Below are 7,814 nucleotides of genomic sequence, written 5' to 3' on the forward strand. Positions count from 1 at the left end.
ATCAGCCAGCTTCATAAGGAACTGCGGATTGAGGAAATGGAAACTGGTGGAGCAGCCTGAGGTCATAGGTGGATACAATATGCTAAGGCTAAATGAACAATTGCATATTAAGGTAGTCTTCTGAGATGAGGTATTATATGGAGTATGAAGAATCAAGAACCGTGTGACCGTACAAAGAAAATTCATATCAAAACAAAGCAATTTAAGGCAGTTTATTGCATTTTTAGATCCACGAAATCCCCTGATATGAAGATGAACACAGAAAAACAAATTAACTTTGTCAAACCACTCTTATCCTTGTGTCTTGTCTTCACCCTGTTCCTGCGCAGAGAAAGCACAGCACAGTTTCGAGTTTCAAACCTTTGTTTATTAAAAATCAAAAAATTTTTCAGGAGAACATCAAAGACAAAAGTTTTTATTTATTTTTTCCTTTCCTAAAAACTTTTATTGTGATGCATAAGGAATAAGGTGCTAGCAAATAAGCCACACAAATAAAGCACACAATCATTCTGCCAGCTTTGGAGCCATATTGGCTGGAGATGTATCCATCTGTTTCCTCTGTTACTATGGTCCTCTGTGTTTCTTGGATCTTTTTTTATCTCTCTTTCACAAAGTGTTTTGGATGATGAAGTTAGACTTAAAGGGTGACGGAAGCACTTGTGGAGAGGTGGAGAAGTTAAAAGAGGGTGAAAAGATGGTGGCAAGAAGACTGAGTCATGGAAGAGGGGAGAGCGACTGTTATCCATAAGCAATGCGTAGTACTTGGGAGAGTGAAATTGATGAGTTCATCTTTGTCTCATTATTGTCATGATGGATCAGATTGCTGACTTCCCTCAAAGGCGGCTTAATGACTCGGTGACACAAATCTGAATGACTGGCTTCACCGGTGGCATCCATTAGAGTGCCACACAAAGCTCTCAGATGTGCTTAAACAAAATTGATAATTACCAAGAGGTTTCATCATTGTAATGAATGGCATCAATAAAGGGACAATTCATGTTGCATTTAATGCATTCGGTCCTGCCATTGAGGATGCCCAGGCTGTTATGAAGCCAAGAGATGATTTTTATCTCTCATTTATCATTCCTTTGTTTTGATGCAGTGAAGAATTTGATTAATCTTCATTGAGAAATGTTGCAGAAAGAGCTGTATAAACAACAGAGAACTAGGTAAGGCCTCAACAAAATAAAATGACTATCACTGACTCTGTCTTTATTGAGCTATTTTCACAACGAGACCTCATGCAATACAGACAATAATAACAAGGTGGCAATATTACCATAATTACAGCTTCTTCCTTCTTGTCCAGCCAGTTCATTGCCTCTCCACCTCCTTCCAACCCCCCAAACTCCACCCCTCATCCCTCTTCTGGTTTATGTTCTTTCTCGCTGTTGTTAATGCTCAGGCTCTAATGGCCATGGCGTCTTCTCCGACAAGGCTTAAAAACATTTGTCTGCCTCCTCCATCCCCTTACTTATTTAATAATGAGACCACACAAGACAGTGTCTCTATTCATAATGGGGCAGCAGTGGAGCCATCTTGGTTGGCATACAAATCATGAAGAACCAAGGCAATATAGCAGGAGAGATCTAATTGAGAGATAAATCAGACCTCTGATACTGGTTGACTCGAGAATCAGCTGAACTCAGTCCCTGTCAGTATGAGAGCCTAGGCTCTGTGAATCTGCTGAAAGTTGCTGCTTCTCTGCTTACACACAACTCCTGCGTCTAAATATGGAGATCTGAAGGCATCGCTGTGTTTGTGCCTGTGTTGTTTCGACATCCTGATGGTTGTCGGTGGCTGTGACAAGTACGCTTCGATGTTTATTTCTCTCTATTTGTGCTGGAGAGTTCAGGATCCCACGCCACCTTGTCTCATCTCATCTAAAAGAAAACAACAAATCATTTCTCCCAGTTTGAAACAACAGATCGGCAGAGGGATGGGTAGGGTGGGGAATATTTGCTCAAAGTATGATTTCAGCATGGTTGACTGACACAGTCACTCTTACAGGTCCCTGTACTTCATCATACTCCAACCACAAGACAAAAACATGAACGAAATAAAAGCCATTACTTTGATTTGCTGTACCATTTGTTATTCATTCACACTTTTCTTTCTAGCACAGGTAAAACCTATTTAAACTTTAGCCTTATTTACAGAAAAAAATAATGATCCAGATGCATTATACTGCATGCACTGAAATAGCAGCCCTTCATATTTCACCCTCACAGTCCCCAGAGTATGACAGTTCGTGATGTCGATGCGAAGGGAGGCAGTGATAAACTGGAAAACAGGACAACACTTAGTACGCAGGTGCTTGTATGAGCTTAACAAAAAGCCAAGGAAGGCCAGCAACTGTCTGTGGGGATTTAACCATGTTACAGCTTTGATGCATTTTAAATTGACCTCGAGCATACTTTGGAGACAAGGAGAGAGGGCAGAAACACACAAAGCAGACGATCAATTACTATTCTATAATTGGACAGGGCTTTAATGAGGCTGGCGGATGCAGCCTTGTGCACCTTTGTCAGCCGGAGTCACTGACGTGGGTGGCCCAATCAAAGCATGTCCTCATTAGCATATCTCCATGTGCAACACTAGCCCTCAGAGTGAGCAGCACTTAAAACAGAAGGGTTTTTTCCTTAGGTCCATTTTCCCAGCGAAGACTGAACCCTGTTCACTTCTGCACTCCTTGAACTTGACATAGTAACATATTTTATTTGGAAAGTCAATAAACCAAAGCAAACTGGTAATTACAGAAGACACAAAACAAAAAAACACTAACATCAACAAAAGCTTTTTAAATAGAAAATTATAATTTTATAGCTAACAACAAAACAGTTGTTTTAATATAAAGTGCAAAAAAATATTATTTTGTCTCAATTTTGTTTTTTTTGTTTTAGAGTTTTTGGCACCGGGAGACTGAAATTGCTCAAAAAATATTTGAAAAAGTTCAATTTTTCAAGTGCTGTAATTCAAGCAGTTGAAGTCTATTGAATAACTCCAGTATAGAGGAAGACCATAAGTTATCCAAGGTAGAGGTCACCAAAATCTAAAACACATCAAAATCCATAAAAAAACAAGCCTTTTTCTGCATTAAAAAAATAATAATAATAATCGGGTCGTTTATAGCTTTCCTGCTAATTTTTGCTTAGGTTAAAGAAAAATGTTACTGGTTTGTAGATCCCATAAGCATTTTGACACATTAATTCAATTAGAATCAGAAAATAAGGTCTGGGCCTATTCAAAATTACATATGACACACAAAACGAGGCTGTGTCAGATGCATTCTCATTGTGGGAAATGCTCTGGTTGGTCAGGCAAGGGGTGGTGCCTGGGTAGACATTCAGGAGGCAGTATACATGACGCCTACTCACTCGTTATGAATACTCAAGACAATTAACGGATCTATTCTCAAATGGGCTCAATAAAAAAACCTGGTAGTATAGGCTTATTAAAAGCCTGATTTGACTAATAAGGACATGTGTGTTCTCACATACATCTCCGCTGGGTAATGCCTAGAAAGGTTGAGGGCTTCATTGCATATGTGAAAACAGCTGCACAAAGCTGTTACAGAGCAAACTGTGATACTACGCCCAATCATTCATTCTGAAAACTACATAAGAAAAAAAATCTATTTAATATTGTAATCAAACTCAGGTAAAAGGACAAAGTAGATAATAAAATAAGGGAGAGAGACTGGTTGGTTGGGGTTCATCCAACAGCAAGATAATTAGAAGAAAAGACTCAATTGTGAGGACTAAGTCGTCATTGGTGATGGCAGTAGCCCTAACCATAATGGAACTATCCATCCATCCATCTTCCATTACAACAGTCTAAACATAGACGCCTAGACATCTTCCTGGCCACCTTCTCCAGCTCCCAGGGGAGATGCCAAGGCATTTCACAACCCAGCTGAGAGATATAATCTCTCCAGTGTGTCCAAGATCTGCCCTGGGGTTTCCTTCTGTTAGGACATGCTCAAAATACCTCATCCAGGAGGCACCCCAAGAGGCATGCTAGTCAAATGCCTGAACCACCTCAATTGGTTCCCTTTGATGTAAAGGCGTTGCTGCTCTACTCTGAGCCCCTCCCAAATGACTGAGCTCCTCAGTCTATAACACCAAGCCCAGACCCTACTGAGGAAGCTCACTTCCGCCACTTATATCCACATATCATTCTTTGGGTCACTACCTTAAGCTTGTGGCCATAGGTGGGGAAAGGAAAATAGATTCACAGCTTCACTTTTATCCTCAGCTCTCTCTTCACTACACCAGACCAGTACACCATCCAGATCACTGCTGATGCTGCAGCAGTTCATCATCTGTCAATCTCCTGCTCCACTCTCCCTCACTTGTGAACAAGGCTCTTAAGTACTTTAACTCCTCCACTTAGGGAAACAACTGCTCCCCAAGTGGTAGATATTTCACCTTTTTTCAGCTGAGAATTATGGCCGCAAACTTGAAGGTGCCAATTCTCCTTCTTGCCTCTCCAAAACTCTCCAAACTCTTCTGCAAATTGCAGTATGAGCCTGATGACCTCAGAGGCTAAGATTAAGGTTATCACCAATGACTTAGAGACTTGTCAGAAGGCCCTAGGAACATCCAGTTGCTATTCCCTAACCAGTTGGTGAGTGGTTTCTGGATGGCAGCTACTCACTGAAAAATTTTCATGTAAAAAAAACAACAAAATACAAACCAAGTTTGTTTTTTAATGAAGTGCTTGCACAAAGCTACTAAGTGCTTCCTCAGAGGGGGTTGTTTGATTGTTGGGGTTTTCTTTCTATTATTGTAAGGTCTTTAAAATATAAAGCGCCTTGAGGCAACTATTATTGTGACTTGGCACTATTTGTATAAAAATGAATTAAATTCAATCTGCTAGCGACCGAGACAATTGGAAGGAAGTTTTCGGTGCAGCGCCATATACCTCTTTGTGATCAAATCAAATTTTATGACAGCAAACAACTTCCCACATTTGTCTCTTGTCACTGGTGGTCACAGGCCTCTGTGACTGGGTCTTAATCACTTTCAGAGCGACTGGTAACCACTTGCATCTGATCAGGGAATGCTTATATACTTATAGAGACCAGTTGCTATCAGGCATCATCAACTAATGTGAGGTGCCACCGTAATTTTAGAATTGCCAGTTAACCCCATGTCTGTTCTTAGACTATGGGAGGAATCCAGAAAATAGAGACAACACATATAGATGTAATGCATCTGTACTTACACCAAACTTTAATGCTTGGTAGTCAGGACTGCTGACCTTGGGCAGTTCACTAATCTATACTCTCATATTCACTACAACTAAAATCATACAGTCTTATTGGCAAGAGGTTACAAAGAATTCTAAATATCTATATCTCATCAGAAATTCGATTCTCAAAGGACGTTGGCAGTAGCTGCTCCACCATAACAGTATTAGACCTCCAGCTCACAGTTAACACCACACTAACTTAAGAACAGAAAACATATTAAAAAAAAGACTTACAGCACAAAACAACAAATCATTACACAATACATCAGATATTACATAAGCACAATTTGAGTTATCACTTTAATCAGTTCAGTTTGTTGTGTTGTTTGTTTGTAAATTGTCCTGTCCACAGAATTTATAGGCATAACCCTTTTTTGTGTCCTTTCACACAAACGCTTCTCTTAAAAACAGAAAATATCACTGAAAACAATACCTGAGCTCAGGAAAAATTAACATGTCACGTTGGGCGTCTTAAATTGGTTCCTACTGCTGCCCAGGAACCGTACAGCATTTAGTAAGTATGAGCCTCCACCTGCAGCAATTATCATGCACCAAGCAGAATAGCTCAGTGAAGTCACCAAATTAGGATGTCTCAAAGGGAATCATCCAATAGGATGGGATAACCAAAAAATACCACACTGCACACACGTGTGCATGAACTCATAGATATTAAAATGTAAGAAAAACATAAACTTTTAAAAACAATTACAGTACCTCTGAACTTTACAAGCTTTACAACAGCCACCACCTTAGGGTGGCACTCAGGCCTGCTTAGCCGCTAACTTACTTGCAGTCAGCTAAGCAGCATGCTCATAATCTCATTCATACACAATACACATTTAGTTTCTTACCTTGACATTAAAAACCACAGCAGTTATTTTGATTGATGTATAACAGAGCATACAACACTAAATATGAATATGAAAAAAAAAAAAAAACTCACCAGAGAAGTTTATGTAATGGGACTCGGCTCAGCTTCAAAGTTAAGTGACTCACTGTAAAAACATATTAGACTAATTAGTTTCAAACATGTTTATTTTTATAAACTTATCTACTGTAACTCATCTCAAACATACCAAAGCTTCCAGCATACTGACAACACAAAAACAGCGTGTTCCTCATCTGCGACAGGAGGGAAACAAGAAGAAAACTCCAGAACTGCACTGGGCAGCTGCTGCACCACAACATCGTCATGGCATGTTCAATGACCGAAAAACAATTGTAAATTTCGAACACCAACGAGAAACCTGTATCACACAGACAAAGGAATAACATGCAAACTCCACGCAGAAATGCCCCATTGACATGTTAAAAGTGATGTGTCAGTGGCGCATATGTAAATAGGGCATCACAGCCAAAGGGGCATATAAAAATACATAAATATATGCCAGTATATAAATGTATGTAGATATAAATGTGTGTCAATTTCAGTTACAACTGCAGATGTTCTAAAACTTGACCAGTAGTACAGATAAAAGGTGTTCTGTGAACCACTATTGTGGAGCTGTTTCAGAGGTCTAGAATAATGGAAATGAAAACAAATCAAAGAGGTCATGAAACACTAAACATATAAAGGCTACATCATGGAGCCCTGCTCTCAAAAACTGACATAGATGTAACACAGTCTGTGAAGTTGGATTTAAGAAATAAATGCTAAAAGTTAACATTTTAAAAACATGTTAAGCACCATCTTCTGTCAGTATGGTACGTGACATCATGTTGGTTTGTTGTGGCTAATAGGCTTAATTAGTTTAAGTTAGCTAACTTTACTGACCCAGAAACCAGAGGAAAATAAAAACACTAAAACTAAAAATCAGTTTATGTTTTTGTAGGAGCCCTTTTATGTAGTAAACTGCTTGGTTGTGTTGGGAAAAGGGATAATATTTTATTGCATAAAATAGCACTGACTGCATGACTGCTGATCATGCAAACATCTGCTCTGCCATCTCGGTACAACCGGCCAGGTGAGGAGTCTGGTGATTCAAACATACTCTTCTTGTGTTCTAATTCACAAAGTGCTTTACAAACCCAAGCATTATGGTTAAAAGGTGGATTTTCTCACTTAAGTGCAGCTAGCCAAACAACATAGAGCCACTTACTGCTAAATAGACAGACAGTGAAAATGGACAGTATAACCTTGGTTTATTAACATAAAACTCATTGTTGCAGCCAGGTGCAGCCCAAAAGTGATCTCCTTAAACTGATTTTTAGTTTTAGTGTTGTTATTTTCCTCTGAGTTATCGATTCTGTCACTAGTTAGCTAACATAAACTAATGTAAGTCTATTGTCATATGTAAATTAGTATATGTGTAGTTTTTCATGTCCTCTTTAGGCAATCTTTCATTCCTCTATTAGCATGTTAATCAGCTGCTGCTGACTGCACCATGTGTATTGTTGGAATAGAATATTCTTGCATATGCCTTATTGTCACATGTTCCTTTATTTATGTGATTATTTGTATGTGTGTGTTGTTCATGGGGAGTAGACTTGCACAGCTGTTTTTCTTTCCTGTGTATGTGAGTCTGTTTATGTGTTTACTGAAGGGTAGAAGCAGATGA

General features: G+C 39.1%; 1 long non-coding RNA gene across 1 annotated transcript; it reads right to left on the minus strand.

The window, feature by feature from the left end:
- Positions 1-292: 292 nt before the first annotated feature.
- Positions 293-6,420, minus strand: LOC146392648 (uncharacterized). Its single transcript, XR_014801245.1, has 3 exons — positions 6,333-6,420; positions 6,200-6,251; positions 293-1,883 (listed from the first exon to the last, which is right to left on the minus strand). It is a non-coding gene; the product is annotated as an uncharacterized LOC146392648 (long non-coding RNA).
- Between the last annotated feature and the right edge of the window lie 1,394 nt (positions 6,421-7,814).

This window comes from Perissodus microlepis, chromosome 2 (genome assembly GCF_051167445.1).
Source record: "Perissodus microlepis isolate ML-2025 ecotype Zambia chromosome 2, ASM5116744v1, whole genome shotgun sequence".
In the NCBI taxonomy this organism is placed as follows: domain Eukaryota; kingdom Metazoa; phylum Chordata; class Actinopteri; order Cichliformes; family Cichlidae; genus Perissodus; species Perissodus microlepis.